This window comes from Equus asinus, chromosome 23 (genome assembly GCF_041296235.1).
Source record: "Equus asinus isolate D_3611 breed Donkey chromosome 23, EquAss-T2T_v2, whole genome shotgun sequence".
In the NCBI taxonomy this organism is placed as follows: Eukaryota; Metazoa; Chordata; class Mammalia; order Perissodactyla; family Equidae; genus Equus; species Equus asinus.
The window spans coordinates 34481213-34498031 of NC_091812.1; the positions used below are offsets into that span (position 1 = coordinate 34481213).

Consider the following 16819-nt stretch of genomic DNA (forward strand, 5'->3'; position numbering starts at 1 on the left):
GCATGAGAAGGATCCCACATATACCTGGCTTTCCCCCTACCTCTCTGAACATGTCTCAGTGTCTTTGGCAGGCTCCCTCTTCTTTTTCTGCTTCTTAAATATTCGTGTTCCTCATGGTCTTCCGTATTCTTTTTCTCTCACTCCTTCTGAATAATCTCTTCTATTACCAACAGGTTTAACTGCAACGTATTTGTGATGACTCCAAATAACTCTTGAGCTGAGATCTCTTTCTTGAGCTCAGATCTCCATTTTCAGTCATTCCTAGGGCTCCTAAGTGTCTTACAGGCACTACAAATTCTATATGCTCCAACTGCAGTTTATCTCCCACTACCCGGCTGGGAGAGTCCTACCATTATCCACCTAGCTGTTCCAACCAGAAATCAAGGGGCCATCTTGACTCCTCTTTAGCCCCCAGGCCATCAATCAAGTTCTTTCCAGTCAATCTCCTTCACCTTCTTTGGTTCTGATTCTTCCTCTGCATTTTCCCTGTTACTATCTTAATTGAGACTTCATCATTCCTTGCACAGATTACTGCCTCAGCCTCCTAATTAGTCTGCCTCACTGGGACACGACATCGCTAAGGGGATGCTTCTCTAATGCAAATCTGCCTATGCCTCTCTCTTTTAAAATCCTGCAGTGGTTTCCCACTGCTTCAGGGTGGAACTCAGTCTTTAGCACAGCACATGACGTCCCGTGACCTGGCCTCTGTAACTCATCTCTCCTCGCTGCCCGTCCAGACACAGTTGCAGCCATATGGGATGACTTGCAGCTCCCAGAAGCCATCACTCTCTCCTGCCTCCTGCCTTTGTATTCACTCCAGAGCCCTCTCTCCCCACTGGGTGCTCCTTGTCCCTCAAGATGCAACTCAGACATCACTTCCTTCTATGAATCCACCCCTACTCCTCCAAAGTCAGGGTTCAGTGCCTCTCCTCTGTGCTCCCCAGGTGGCTTGGGCCTGCCCCTATGGTGACACTTACTGACTATACTGTAATCATCAGTTTAACTTTTATTTCTTTCCACTACATTATGTAAATCTGTAAATCACACAACCTAGCACATGGACAGACTCTAAAATTGAAAGTTTAATGAATGTATGTGTGAGTAGGTCTGCCACATTTCTTAGATAAGCCACCTTGAGTGTGAAAGAATGTCTTTTTTTTTCCTTAAAGATTGGCACCTGAGCTAACATCTGTTGCCAATCTTTTTCTTGTCTTCTTCTTCTCCCCAAAGCACCCCAGTACATAGTTGTCTATTCTAGTTGTAGGTCCTTCTGGCTCTGTTATGTGGGACGCCACCTCAGCATGGCCTGATGAGTGGTGCCACATCCACGCCCAGGATTGGAACCAGTGAAACCCTGGGCCGCTGAAGTGGAGCGCACAAACTTAACCACTCGGCCACGGGGCCGGCCCCAAGAAAAGGTCTTATTTTCAGTCCTGACACATTAAGTCAAGGCTTAATGTTCTCTTCTTCCTCCCTTTTAGCAGTGGATAATAAATGAATGTTCAGTTTTCAGAATGACAAAACAAGATGAAACACTAGGCTGGTGATCAATTTAGCATCCCAAATACTTCCACGAGAGATCCTTGCCTTCCTTCCTTTCTTTCCTGGTTTAGATTCATTTCACACAAGTTTCTCTCACTTTCTTCAAATGGATTCTCTTTTTGAATATTTTTAAAAATATGATTATAAATGCAACTCATATCTGTTATAGAAATATTGGGTAAACACAGAAAGTCACAAAGAAAATAAAAGCGGCCAACCATTTCACCATCCAGAGATGCCCAGAGTTCATGCCTCGGCGTATCTCCTAGTAATTGGTTTTCTGCGATGCTCACACACTGACTTTGCTCTCCATCTCCTCACTGCTTCTAGAACGGCACAGGAGGCTGAAATGGGCCGTAACACGCTGGGGCAAACCGACGTCATTCTTTCCATCAGAATTCAACACAGCATAAGTCACAAAACAAAACAAGAAGGCCCTGTGTAGCAGCTGCTCTAAACAGTGAAGACTCCACCCTGAGCTTCGGCTTCTCTGGGAGCAAGCTGTGGTTCTTCCTCTTCAAACCCTACTTGGGGGCATCTATGGCACTGCAGTCTGTAAAGTAACATTACCTTTAAGCGAAAACATACTTCTGGATTTTCACTTACCTGTTGGATGAAACTTAGTCTACTCTGGCAAAGACTTCTTGTCAAGTGGGCTATTAAGTGCGCAGGAGTTAACTCTTAATCTTATTATTGAACTATTTCAATTCCTATTGTTTTGAAAGTTGGGGAAAAAACATCCCAAATCTTCAGCTTTAGGATATATTTCAAATCTCACACACCTGGCAGGCTGCCTCAACGCTCACCACTGTGCTGCCGGCTTCGTACTAAACACACCCCCTTTTCTTAGCATCAAGGAACAGGGTAAACCTATGACTCTTAAATTCAGCCCAACTGAGAGAAATCCAGGAAGGATTTAGGATTATGGTGATTATTAGCAAAATCCACAGGAAAAATATGTGCCCTTTCCTGGTGCTAATACCACTAAGTCTCCCCGGAATTCCAGGTTCTCTCCTGCTCAGGCTTGTTGTTCCTCCTTGGGGAGCCCCCCTTGGCAGTTTTCAGTAGAATACCCAGGACTCCGTCTTGACTCACGGAAAGCACCCAGCTCCTCCTCTCCGCCATACACACAATTTCAATTCACCTTATCAGCAGGCAGGCAGAGGAGTCTGGGAACAGTGATGGCTTCAGATACCTAGGGATCAATCTATCTACGTGGTAGCAGCAGGTGCTGACTGAGAGAGGCCTGGGAGCACTGGGAAGGGGCATGGAAACCCATCACTTAGATCAACAGTATCCTCTCTGGGATTTAGGGGGAGGAGAGGCAGGTACAGAGAAAATAGCTCAAAACATTCTGACATATGGAAAACTTACAGCGCAAGCACCTCAAGAATTTAACAGTAATGGAGAATTTGGAGTGGGGTACCCAAATTTCCTACCCTCCCACAACCCTGGAAAGCTTAGGATACCTTTGTTTGAATGACAAAAAAGCACCTCTTCTGATTTAGCAAAAGCCCACCTGCCTGTAGGAAATGAGAAAAAGATCTCTCTTCTGGGCAGATTCAACCTTGCAAAGAAAAAGGTCCTTTTTCATGAGCAGGTTCAGGGCTTGGCAGCTAAGTGTGGGCTGGAAGGCAGCCTTCGTCTGCCGTTCAGCAGAGTACCTTCGTAGAACCACACAGAGCAGCCTGCACCCTCTCGACATGGACTACCTACCACGGATGGTAGGGTGGGATTGGTCTTCAAGGTCAGCGCTCCACCAGTAAGAAAGGAGTGGTGGAGGTTCAAGCTCCCCCTGCTTCATCCCGAGGCCAGAGGATCCATGGAGGACAGGATTATTCCTTCATTTATCAAACATTCGTGCATGGGCAGGCCTGTGCTAGGTGCCGGGGGCAAGGCTTGGGCCAAACCTCAAATGCTGGCAGTCTAAGGAAAGGCCCACTCCCAACATTTGCAGGGTCCAGGCAAGAGAACAAATGGAGGCCCACATACCATATGCTGTGAGGCTTCTCGTCACTCACCAGCCTAAACTGGGCCCCTGCTGCCCACATGGACTTCCACCCCCATCAACATCACTGATCTCAAATCCTCAAAGGAACCTGATGCGAGAAGGCTGGGCTTTGGATTTAGAATTCTCAGACTCCTGAGCATTTGGGGCCAGAATGGGCTAGCCCTCGGTCTCTAGCATGCTGCCTTCTCTTTCCCCCTGCAGTCCTGTCCCACATCTCAAAGGGCTTTGTGCACACGTGTGTAGACAACCCCGCAGACACTGCTAATCATCTTTCACACCCAAGGGCATATTCACTGGGGCCCGGTTCTCCCTCAGGAGGATGGACTTGGGAAAGAGGCCCCAGGCTCTCGAAGCAAGCTTAGGGTCGTTGGGCCAAAGAATTCGGGATTTGGGGGCCTGGTTCCATGGGGTGTAGCACAGAAAGGAGTACATGGGCTCAAGCTAGGCACATCTCCTTGGCTTCTCAGACTTGTTGCTCCACAGAGAAGAGGTACAGCCACCGGAGGGCCAGAGTGGGACCCTTTCAAGTATAAGACCCAGATTAGATGGTGCAGGGCAGGGCCCCTCTGGCCTGGGTTTAAGAGCAGTACTGCCTAAGAGACAGAAGGGTCAACTGGCAGTCATAAAACAGTGTAATCAGTGCTCAGATAGGGTGGATACAGCTTGCTCAGGGGAGCACACGGAAGGGGTACGCGGTCTGGACTCTGGGAAGGCTCATTTCAGAAGGTGATAACATACCTGAGATGTATCTTAAATGACTTGCAGAGAGCAAGGTAGAAAAAGCTGGAATGAGTGTTTCCAGGGCACAGGAGTAGCATTTGCAAAGGCATGGAGGTGGGACAACATGGTGTCTTCTGGAAATTACTAGTGATTTGCCATGGTGGAAATAAAGGGGTATGTGTTGGGGAGGGGCCTGGCATGAATCTGGAAGGTTCTGCAGGGAAGGCCTTGTATGCCATGCTAAGTAAGGTATTTGGAATAACAGAAGGGTCACCAAAGAGGACTTCATTCATCTTCATGACTGACAAGTGCCCTAATTGAGCCCCTGATGAAGAGAGGGTGTGTACTACAGACAGCGAGTTTCAGCGTTATCAATTACACTCTTAATGCTTTCTTGAAAAATCTATTAAAGCCAACATACTGATGGGCAGTGTGGTCACCTCAAATATAACTTTAGCCAGAGCCCAGATCTTTCCTTAGCTTTGGACTCACATGCGCAGCTGACATCTCCCCTTGGGTTTCTCACAAGCATGTTAGACCCATAATATGACAAAGACAGACGCCAAACACTTCTACTCCTGCCCCTTCTGACGTCCCCATCTCATTCAATATCACTCCATTCCCCTTCCTACTCAAGTCAGTAAACTAGGAGTCATCCTTGATTTCCCTCTCTCCCCCTCACCATGCCCTTCCTTAAGTCCTGCTGATTTCTCATAAGCACCTTCTCCTCACCATCCTCGCTCGCTCTCAGCCCCGTTACCAGCATCTTTTGCCTGGACTAATACAACAGCCTCCTAACTGGTCTCCTTGCTTCCATTCTCTACAAGGCATGAATGATCATAAAAAGGAAATCTGTTCAGCTTAGTCCCTCGTGTAAAATCCTTTAATGTCTTCCCATTGCATTTAGAATAAAATACAAACTCCTTACTACAGCCTGTAAGATGCTGCATGATCCGCTGCCCAACTTGCCCTTCATTGTCATCTTACACTGTTCTTCCCCAACTCTCTGGGCTCCAGCCTCCCTAGAGCCTGATGTCCATTCCTCAAACACACCAGGTCTTTCTTGCTCAAGGACTCTGCACATGCTACTCCCAGCCTGTGATGCTTCTCCCTGACCACCCCATCCAAAGTAGGGGCTTGTCTCAGCCCGTTGTGTATTTCCTGCCTAACCTTCATTGTAACTGGCAATGATTTCATTATTTGTCTCTCTCTCTGTTTACTTATTTTTGGTCTATCTTCCCTGGCTATAATATAAACTCCAGGAAGCCGGGGGAATAACATGGCTGTTTGAAACTAGAGATAAAATTGTTAACGAAGGCTCAGTGTCTGGACCTTAGCAGGTACTCAAGAACTATTCACCAAGTGAACAATGGACACCCACACTAGATAGTCACCCCCTCACTCTCCAGACGTTTGTTAATTAGGCTTCCTAAAATTAAAAAAAAAAATCCTCGCTTATGAAACAAGCTTAAAATTAATGAAGGAATTATTACACTTTGAGGAAGTTTAATTTTAATCTGGGCTCCAATAGATTATTTTCTTCAAGTATTCACATTGGCTGTTATGGAGAACTCCATGGAGAAATTTTTAAAAAGCTATCATGGATGCAAATTCGTTTATTAAAAAAAATCATGTCGGTAACATAACAGTACTACACGCCTTATTTAATGTGGAAAATATTTAAATAAGATCATTATGGCTCTCTTACAACATATCTATTTAGTCTAAACCTCTGGTTCCTTTCCACTATAAATCTACTTTGTTTGAAATCTCAGAATGCACAGCCCAAGGCTTTTCCAATGCTGAGACGAACAGATGTGTACAGTGATCTTGATCATGCTTTGGAGTATCACTAAGAGCATGAAAAATTTAGCAGATAATTCAAACTACATATTCTTTGTCTATTCTATCTCTTTGTGAATCTGCAGCTATAATTTCTAAGCTATTAAATCCAAGGCGGGAAAAACAGTATGTCACTGAGATAAGCAAGTAGTTACAAGAACACCTTATTAAGCCACGTCCATTTCATTTACTCCTAGGATCAAATGATTCAATAATTTCCTAAAAAGGAATAAACAAACAATTAGGTTTTTTAATCAAACAGAAATATAGAGAAATAAGAAAACATTGTTAGTAAAAAATTTTTTTAACTTAAGAATTAATTATTTGTTTTAAATGAACATTGCAATTCTTGTTTGCTGGAAATTCCTAGACTATACTCCGTCCCTTGCACACATTGCAGGACACTTTCCACATTCCCCTTGTCTCCATGGAGAATGCCTAGCCACTTATCAACCTGCTAAAGAGTTGCTTCTTTTGTAAACACCTTTGTTCTTTCTTTCCTCTGGATTCCTGTAGCATCTTGGAAAATAAATCTGTTATATACTGCAATAAAGTATGACAAAGCACTGTTGGTTTTTTTATTTGTATGTGTGTGTACCCCACCTAGAGCAGCCTCAGGACGTGCTCACTCCTCTCTGTAACACAAGCCCCAAGCACAGTGCCTGGCACTGGTAGGTATTCACGGGACATTTATTTCAAAAATGAATGATTAAATCATCTCTATCATGCCTTCTCCTAGGATCTATAAATTTGGTGCCCATATTTTATAACGCTAAGATTGACAAACACGATGTCATTAAGGATTTTCGGGTCATTTCTAGATGCATGAAACAGAAATATGCTAATTTTAATGTCAAGATTTCTGAGATGTTGCAATGGGCAGCTGGAGGCAGTATTTGATATCTTGACTAACTTAGAAAATGTGGGATCTCAAGTTGTTAGCTATGAAAGATGGAAACGGTGGTGACCTTCAGTCAGGAGGGGAAGATATCTATCTAACTCTGGCCTCCTCCTCCATCACCACCCACCTACGCACCCACATGCTCCACATTTTCTTCCACTGAAACGACAGAACAGTATAACTGAGCTACTGGCGACCTCACTAACACTGAATTACAGACAGGTCTACTTTAGGAGATAAAGACTCCAGAGCAACATTTTCCTGATGATATTATCAGAACTCTCTAGTTTGGAGCAAATGAGGAAAAGTTTGTCTTAGATTCATGAAAAAAATCTGAAATTCACATTATTTTCAGAGAACTATACTTTTTTTTTTTTCAGTCACACACAGGAGCTCCAAACATGATCATCAAATAAATCACCCAATACTGACTTGGAAAAGAATGTTTTAAAAATGGACACAATTGAATTGAAGTTAACATACCAGCTATTTTATATTGGCAAGTCCAAGCAAGTTCTGTCGTCTTTAAATTTTAGATGTTTAAATATACATCAGAACATTGTTTGTAAATGAGAAAAAACTAAAAATGCCCTAAACAGCCAAAAACAGTTGGTTAACTATACTACAGTACAGCCAGAGAGGGTAAAATGATGCAAAAGGATATTTAAAACATTCACTTTATACTATATGGAAAAAGCAGTAGACGGAGCTAACCATACAGTATGATGCCATTTTTGTGTGAAAATTACATAGGCATATTTAATCACATAAAAAGCCTGGAACAAACACACATGGGAGTGTAAACAGTGGCATCTCAGTAAAGTGTACTTCTTTTTGCTTATTGGAATTTTCTAAAGTTTCTAAAATTAACCTGTATTGCTTTTATCATTAGAAGGTGTAATTTGTTTGTTTTAACCTATTTGGTTCCTTCCTTCTATCTAATCTTTTTTTCACATTATTAAAATACATGACTTATGAAAAGTTGCTTAAAAGTAAATGTCACCTAAGTTTCTTTCCTAAATATACAGAATTTAATGGACTGTGTTCAAGTTTAAGCAAATTTCTGTATTCTGGAATGTGAAATGTGAATAAGAAGGAAAAAACCCAGCAATTTTCATGAGTGTTAGGAAAACTAAAAGGAAAGCTTACTGACATCATATACCATCAAAATTGCAACATCACTTCCCTAGACTGTGTATTCTAAGAGTTTTCATCTGTAAGATTTCCTAAAGCTTAACACACTCACTAATGTGCAACAATGAATCCATTATGACACGCATATCACCGTTTTCCATGAGCAAACATTCCACGTTTCCCAAGCACCATCTATCACCATTAATAACACTGGCTGAGCTCTTTCTACAGATAAGAATTGGTATTAGGAAAGATATGAAAGCCATTGTCCCTTTCTTTTAGGAAATCTGCCATAAAGATAGGGGATTATTGCATATATTACGTGTATAGATTCTTCAGGTCTCCATTGTTTCAAGTTATCAGTTTTCTGATAGTAAATAATTTTACGTGACTTATCCCCTCTAATCCTTAATACTTTTGAGGTAGGAATTGCTCCCCATTTAACAGGTGAAAAGATCAAGGCACACAAAGATTAAGCAATTTGCTTAAAATCACAAAGCTGGGAAGTGGGGAGGCTAGGTTGGAATGCAGTTCTACCAGTCTGCAGAGGCTGTGCCTTTAACCATTACGTTGCATCCCGCCACCGGCCCTCCGCCCCCCAACAAAGGAAGGGCTACAGCAGCAGGCAGTGCAGTGACTCAGAGGAAACCAGCGCTACCTGGAGCCAGGAGAAGCAGAGGGGGCTCCACGGAGTGAGGAGTACTTGACTGGAGTCTTGGAAGGCAGAAATGCAGTATCAGGAGAGAGAAGTCGTTCCAGGAGAAGGCATTCTTCCCTCTTGGTACAAATATGGCTTGGATGTCCCTCAGTCCTCTTCTATAAAGGACTGGGACAGATGGCCCAACCCACAAAAATGAACTTGACCATATTTTATGATTGGAATGAAATCGGAGCAATTCAAGGCAAAGAAAGCTTGCTTGCTTTCTTATCATTACCGCTTCTCTCCTCTCTCACCGTTCAGCAATAATTTTGAAAAGGAATAAGGACAGAAAGATCTATCTCTAAATAAAACCTAAGAGGACAATGAACTACTTTAAAAAAAAATTCACAGCACTCACTGAAGAGGAAAATGTCTCTGGGTTAAGAAACTGGGCCAAACTTAAAGAAATAATTGTGTCACAGTTGTGGAACTAAATTTCAATTTATAAGTGGAAAAAAGCCATCAAGAGAAATAGGTGACAAGGGAATAAAATGAACCAGACAAATTCATGAAGGAAGTGAATCAGAAAGCCTTTTGCTTGAAGAGTTTACTCCTGTTTGGAATAAAAATATTTACTTACAGATTTTTCCCGCCGCAATAATGCCAAGAAAAAGAAAAGAAAATTGTTTCATTTGGCCTAAGTTTTATCCCAAATTATAATCATATATATGCAAAGGGATATTTCTTATGAAACCCTTAATAACAATTTACCAATAAGAAAGGGAGGGGCATGACTTCTTACTTCCGTTTCTCTTTATCCTCAAGGATCTAAAAGACCTCAATCTTTTTCTTCAGCCATCTGGCTCTCTCCAATTCTGCTCATCCTGTTCTCTCTTAAACCTACTCTAATCAGGCTTCCAGCCCACCCCTCCAATGAAATGACTCTTACCAAGGTGACCTGTAACTTACACGTTGCTAAATCCAGTGCTCAATGGTCAGTCCTCACCTTCCTTGTCAGATCAACTGCAACTGACACACTTGATCGCTCTATCCTCTTTCACACATTCTCTTTACAGAGTTTCTAGGACAACCTGCTCTCTTGGTTTCCTACCTCCTGGTTGCTCCTTCTCAGTGTCCTTTTCCTGACCTCTTAATGTCCCAGGATGCTCCAAGTCTCTGTTCTTATTCTTCTATTCTTTGTGTGTGTGTGTGTGAGGAAGATTGGACCTGAGCTAACACTTGTTGCCAATCTTCCTCTTTTTGCTTGAGGAAGAGTGGCCCTGAGCTAACATCTGTGCCAATCTTCTTCTATTTTAGGTGGGATGCCACCAGAGTGTAGCTTGGCGAATGGTGCTAGGTCTGCGCCCAGGATTTGAACCTGCAAACTCTGGGCCGCCAAAGCGGAGGGCATGAGCTTAACCACTACGCCACAGGGGCAGCCCTTTATTCTTCTCTTCTTGACACACATTCACGTGACCCTTAGTGATGTCACGTATTCCTGACTTTAAATATGATCACAGGCAGGTGGCTTCCAATTGTGTACTTCCAGCCCAGCTCTCTTTCCTGAACTCCAGACTGAGAGATCTAACTGCCTACTTGGCATCTCTACTTGAATGTCCAATGAGGATCATTTACTTAACATATCCCCAACTGAGCTTCTGATGCCCCGACTCTCACACACCCAGAAAAGACAAATCCTACTTCATTCACAGATTTCCACAGCTCAGTTGATGGCAACTCCATCCTTCCCATTCCTCAGGCCCTGAACTTTGGTATTATCCTTAACATTTCTCTTTCTCACTCCCACCTTAAATTCGTCAGGAAAATCTGTTGGCTCTACCTTCAAAACACATCTGGAATTTAACCACTTCTCCTCACCTCCACTATGACCCTCATCAAGCCGCCATCACCTCTTACCTAGATTCCCGGAAAGCCTCCTAATGGGTGCCCCCGCTTCTACCACTGCCCCTCATTGTCTACCGTCAACACAGCAAGAGTGTTCCTTTTAAAACCTAAGACAGATCATGCCACATCTATGCTCAAACTCCTGCAATGGCTCTCCATCTCTTATAATCAAAGCCAAGGTCCTTCAGTGGCTCACAAGACCCTATGCCATCCGTGTTTGCAACAATCCCCACCCCCACCCACCTCTCTAAGCCCCCTCCTACTATTTTTCCCTTCAAGAACTCGGCTCCAGCCACCCTGACCTCCTTGCTGTTGCTCACTATATATATCATGTAATTTACTTATTACGTTTGTCACCCCTCCCTCTGCCCTGTTACAATATAAGCAGAATGTGTGCTCCACAAGGGCAAGAGTCTTTGTTTTGTACACTGATGTATCCTATGAGACCAGCCAGTGTGAGGCACATAACAGGTACTCTAATTGAAATTGCTTAGTGAATGAATTTCCAGTCTCTTAGCAAACTATAAAGAGCCTGGTCATGTGATAGACTTGTTCCACTAAGAATCTTACTACATTCCTTTCTCTTAAAAAATCTGTGCCAGGGGCCGGCCCAGTGGCACAGCGGTTAAGTGTGCACGTTCTGCTTCGGCGGCCAGGGGTTCGCCGGTTCGGATCCCGGGTGCAGACATGGCACCACTTGGCAAGCCATGCTGTGGCAGGCATCTCACATATAAAGTAGAGGAAGGTGGGCATGGATGTTAGCTCAGGGCCAGTCTTCCTCAGTAAAAAGAGGAGGATTGGCAGCAGTTAGCTCAGGGCTAATCTTCCTCAAAAAAAAAAAAAAAATCTGTGCCATTTGTTCATCCATATATCCATCCATTAATCATCCACTCAGTACAAATTTGAGTAACTATACTGGGCTAGCACAAGCAGTAGGGACATAAGTAAAAGGCTAAAGCTTTGTTTTTGCACAGGGCAAAGAGAAGAAACCAGACAAATGGTTTGTAATCCTAGGAACGATAATCTAAGGACAACCAAGGATACTGTGTGTAACTCAAGTACAATTCAGCCCATTAATTGCCTCTATAGAAGGAAGCTCTGGGTACAAAGGATCACAGAAGAAGGCCATCTAACTGACCAAGGCTGGAGAGGAGGGGCCATCAGGAAAGACTTTCCAGAAGCTGTGCCCCTTGGGCTAGGTTTTTAAGTAGTAGATACGGAAAGAGTTGGTAGGGACTGTAGACAAAGAAGAGAGGAAGAGCCATTCTAAGCAGAGGACACAGCTTGTCAAAGCACAGCCAGTACACGGGAGCATGAAGCCTTGGGGAACCTCAGGCAGCTCAGAGGGGCTTGAGTCCTGGAGTTCAGCGGATATGTGGAGGTAGAGAGGTCTTCTTTCACTCATACTGCATGTTTGACTTAATCTTGAAGTTAAGGGGTAGCCATTAAAGTTCCATTTCAGGTTTGCATTTTAAAAATATCTGGCAGCAAGAAGTATGGTAAAAGGGGGCCTTGAGAAAGACTATATAGATAGGTATAAAATTTTAATTCAGAGTTAGAAACCTAGTATAAATTGGTAAGGTAAAGTGCGCCAAGAATTTTAATTCGTGACTCAAAGTAACCTGCTAATTATCATTATTTACAATTTTTTCAGAAGACTCAAAAGAAGAGAACATTAAGTAAGGCAAAGATGCTCAGAGAAACTCTTAAACACATTTGGATTCAACTCCAAATCCCAAATGAAGTGGAACAAAGGGTTAAGAAATGTTCATGAAGAAAGCCCCCACCAGTGTCACTCTCTACTCAACAGGGAGCTCACGATTCTAGTTCAAGAAAGGGCTCACCTGACAAAGGAAATACCCAATCCATCCATCATCTCCCCACTCCCCTTCCCTCCTGAACATCTCATATTTTTCTTTCTAAAAGATACCAACACTCAATAGCTACTTGTTGCTCTGGAGTTCCGGTAATCCTCTTGGCATTGTAACAGTAAAATACTTCTTTGTCCTTAAAGAGAGGGGGAGGGATTGCCTGAATCACAGGAACGGATACTTCAAGCAACCATTTTACTTTGCAAGGGCACAAAAGATCTTTCTCAATTATCTTCTTTCATAACATGCCTCGCTGGCCAAGCCTTAGATGTTCGTTTGGTTTGGAAGACCATTGTAGGCAACTGGAAAAGAACCAGAACTGTCCCTGGCACTGACAGAGAACTGAACTTTCCCAGGTAAATAAAAGCAGTAGGTTCTCTGTTCTCTAGTTTCAGTCATACTACCTTAGAACTTGTTAATGAGTGATTTTCACAGCTCCCCAAGTATTTATTCCAGAAGTTCAAAGAGAAATCAGGTACAAAGAGATCTTAGGTACAAGAATCAAACACCTATTTCTCTTTTAGGACAACACTTGGAATTTGGAAAGTTGATGGAAAATAAAAGCACGAAACACTCTCACCAATAGTACTTGTTCATGTGTGTGTACGTGATTTACAAAGTCCAATCTACCTACCTAAGAAACCCGAGGAGGAGAAAAGGAAATCTAAAATGGGAGGAAAGCTAAAGATGGCTCCAAGCACACAGAGCAAGGCTAATACAGTCAGTCAGCTGTGTGCGTGTACATTTGTAGAGAAAGAAAGCAAGCTTGTTATTATTTAGGTAACAAAAGATTTTGGCTCAATTCTTTAAATCCTGCTGTTATTTTTCCTCTTAAAAATGACCTATTTTTAACTTACAGGGTTTTTGGGCAGGGGAGAAGAGGGTCAAAATGGTTCCTGTTTACATTTCCCTAGGAACGATAATCTAAGGACAACCAAAGATACTGTGTAACTCAAATACAACATAGCGTATATATGTATATATATTTAAAATGAAATAAACTATAATCTAAAATTTGTTTGTGGTTTGGGGATTTCTTATTTCAAATAGCAAATGTTTAAATATACGTAAACCATGATTTCCTTCTATACCACTTTGTTTTACCTCTTACAAAAGAAAATCCTGAGAGCTTCTTCTAATATGATTATAATGTCTAAAGCCATCATTTTTAATAAACATATCATTTGATTTAAAATAGAAGTGGCAGAACTAGCATGCTGGAAAATAGGCTTTATCTCAAGAACAAAAGTCTGTTCATAAGGAAAAGACAAAAAAGACTTAAATTCAAAAGGAAAAAAAATAGAAAGTAATAGAGACTTAAGAAAATGTACTTGGTTTTCCCATCGGTTAAATGGGAACAATCATAGCACCTGCCTCACAGGGCTGTCAGGAGGATTAAATGAACTCACACATGCAGGGCACTGCATGCAGTGTCCAGGCCCATATTGAGAGCTCAATAAATATGAGCGCTAATTATTATTATTATCATCGTTATTGTTGTTGGCAATGGCTCATGTTACTAGGCTATCTCTTGCCTTCCCACTAGGGAAAGCAAACAGTCTTAAAGGGATCACAATCTGGTGAAAGTCTTTGCTGCCAAGCAACCATAGCTCTATTTCACAGAGGAAGTACACTGAAAAAACTGCTCAAGATTTCTCAAACCCAGAAGCAAGAAGAGGTAATTACAGAGAGATCAGTGTTTCTGATTTGTGAAGGGAGGGCTATCATCTAAAAAAGAGAGATAAGGCTTGTTCTGCATTTTCCAGAGAGCTGGGCTTGAATTAAATGGTGGAAGTTACAGAGGGAAGTGTCCGCTCAGGGGAAGATTCTCCAACGCTGAGAACACTCACCTTAGATAAGGGCAGCCTACCTCGAAGGGTAGAGAATCTACTGTTAGCCTGTTACTGAGTGTGAAAGCAGGAGTTTCATCAGTCAAGGATGATAAAGACAATGTTCCTTAGCAAGTTCACGCCGGATGACAACAATGAGAACCACCACCGCCACAATAACAATAAGGTGACAGTTCTTCAGAAATTGTCCAGCATTTTTGTAAGGACTTCACACATAGTGACCCACTTAATCCTTACCACAGCCACCTGGCTCCATAGTCTGTGTCTGAACCACTACCATACGCTGCCTACCTCCCACTTTCAGAATCCTGAGCAAGTTACTTAACCTCTCTGTGCCTCCATTTCCTCATTTATAAAATGAAGATAATAATAGCACTCATCTCAGATAACAGTGATAAATATTAAATGAAATAACACATTTGTTTAGCACCTAGACCAGTGCCTAACATGTAGCAAGTATTTATAATTTTTTATATAAAGGTTGTTTCAACTTTTAAGAAAATTTTTCACTTGGATGGCAAGTTAGGGAAGGCATAAAGAACGGTCTTGGCTACAGTGAGTAAGTGGAACTCAAGGCTTGCTGATTTAGGATTGATTCTCTAACTGAACAAAATTAGCCATGAAAAATATGGTCAAAACTGCTAAAGTGAGAGGTCAATAGAGATTAAATTCCCCCTACCGTTGGTCATGACTGATTGTGATGTAAGACCTTGCAAAAAGTGGCGTAGTCCATCACCCACTACTGACGTCTCTTACCATCCTCAAGGCCTTGGCCAGTCACTCAACCGCACTTTCAGCAGAATCCTTATTTGCTTCACGTTGGACTTTACCTAGTACCTACTAAACCAATACCCCAACCGAGGTCAATCCAATCCACGTCTTTTGTACCTGCCATCGAACTGCAACCTGGCATCCAACATATAAACCTTCTATTCACCCTTAAGTCACTCCTTTACAGATTTTCATAGAGGCAATATTAAACCTTTATTTCACTCAAGCTTCCAAATCTACTCCTGCCCCATCCTCAAATATCCTAGACTCCTCAATAACTGGAAAACAGAAGCAATTGGATATAAATCCTTTCCACTTTTCATATACCTTCCTCCACACCCCTAAACTGCTGCAACAGCAAATCAACTCAACATTTACCGATTATCTCTGCCTAGGCTTTCACTCTCCTTCCTGTTTCAAAAGGAAAAAAAATGCTTCCACACCTCCTTTCCAAGGTCAACTCTTTCTTCTATTCTCTGATGCTACCCAGGAAATGCAGGTTACATAATCTTCTTTGGTTTGTCGTTCCAGCAACTATCCTCCATCTTCCACTTCTCTGTTGGACCTTCATACTTTCTCTACTCATCTATAAACATGTCCATATGAAAAAATACGCAGTCCTGTTTCCCTCAGAAACATTGATCCTTTCCCCATCTTACTGCCAAATCTCTAAGAGTGGTCTTTTGCTGTAGCTATGTAACCCACTGAACTAATAGATGTGGACCACTGGAAGACAACCTGATCCCGGTGATTCTTGATTCCATCAACCTTTTACGTATACTTAAAGGTTCCGACATCCAGCAGCTACAGATTTGGTGACCATTAATTATGTTTTCCATTTACGTTGTATTTTTAACAAACACAATAAAGGAAAATGTACCATAGAGGTTTGCTACATGCGACAAATGGTACTTTAAATGTTGATATGTGCTTTGGGACTTCTAGCAGAAAGTTTATAGATTAGTAATACTAACACTTTAAAAAAATGTATTTTGAAGGATAATTCTTACATGAGCTAAGCCCTTACATTCTACATAGTAATGACTGAAGTTATGAACAAGAATGTGATAATGTAAATTGTCTATTTAAACTTGCAGAGCCTCATCTGATTTAAAACTTAAGGCCTATACAGAAAAATAAGCTTACAGAAATAAAGGTTTCTCTATACCTTCGGGGAAAAGGATCTGGCAAAAGGACCTAAAATAGGAGAGAACATGATGTATTTAAAAAGAAGCAAGCAAGCCAGTGTAGGGTGGAGCACAGAAAACAAGGGGAGGGCAAGGCAAAGGCCAGATCCCACAGGGCCTCATGGCCAGAATGAATACATTTTGGTACACCATAAGAACAACAGGAAGCAAATGAAAAGCTTTAAGCTGGATGATGGAAGGATCAGACCTGCAATTTTAAAAGGATTACTCTAGTTGCTATACGGAGAATGAATGGGTAGCCAACCAGAGTCAATGTGATGGGGACAAATGGGGCTTAGGAGGCTGTTTCAGAAGCCTAAGAGGGAAATGATGGTAGGCTGGAGCAGGGTGGCAGTAGAGATGAAAATAAGGAGAAAAACTCTGGAAGATAAAATCAGTAAGACTTGGTGAATGATTAGACATGGGGGAAAGAAAAGAAGAGAGA

General features: G+C 42.2%; 1 protein-coding gene across 2 annotated transcripts in view; it reads right to left on the minus strand.

Moving 5' to 3' along the window:
- PIP5K1B (phosphatidylinositol-4-phosphate 5-kinase type 1 beta) overlaps positions 1 to 16819 on the minus strand; it is a 274960-nt gene that overhangs the window by 187431 nt on the left and 70710 nt on the right. The gene's annotated exons all lie outside the window — the stretch shown is intronic.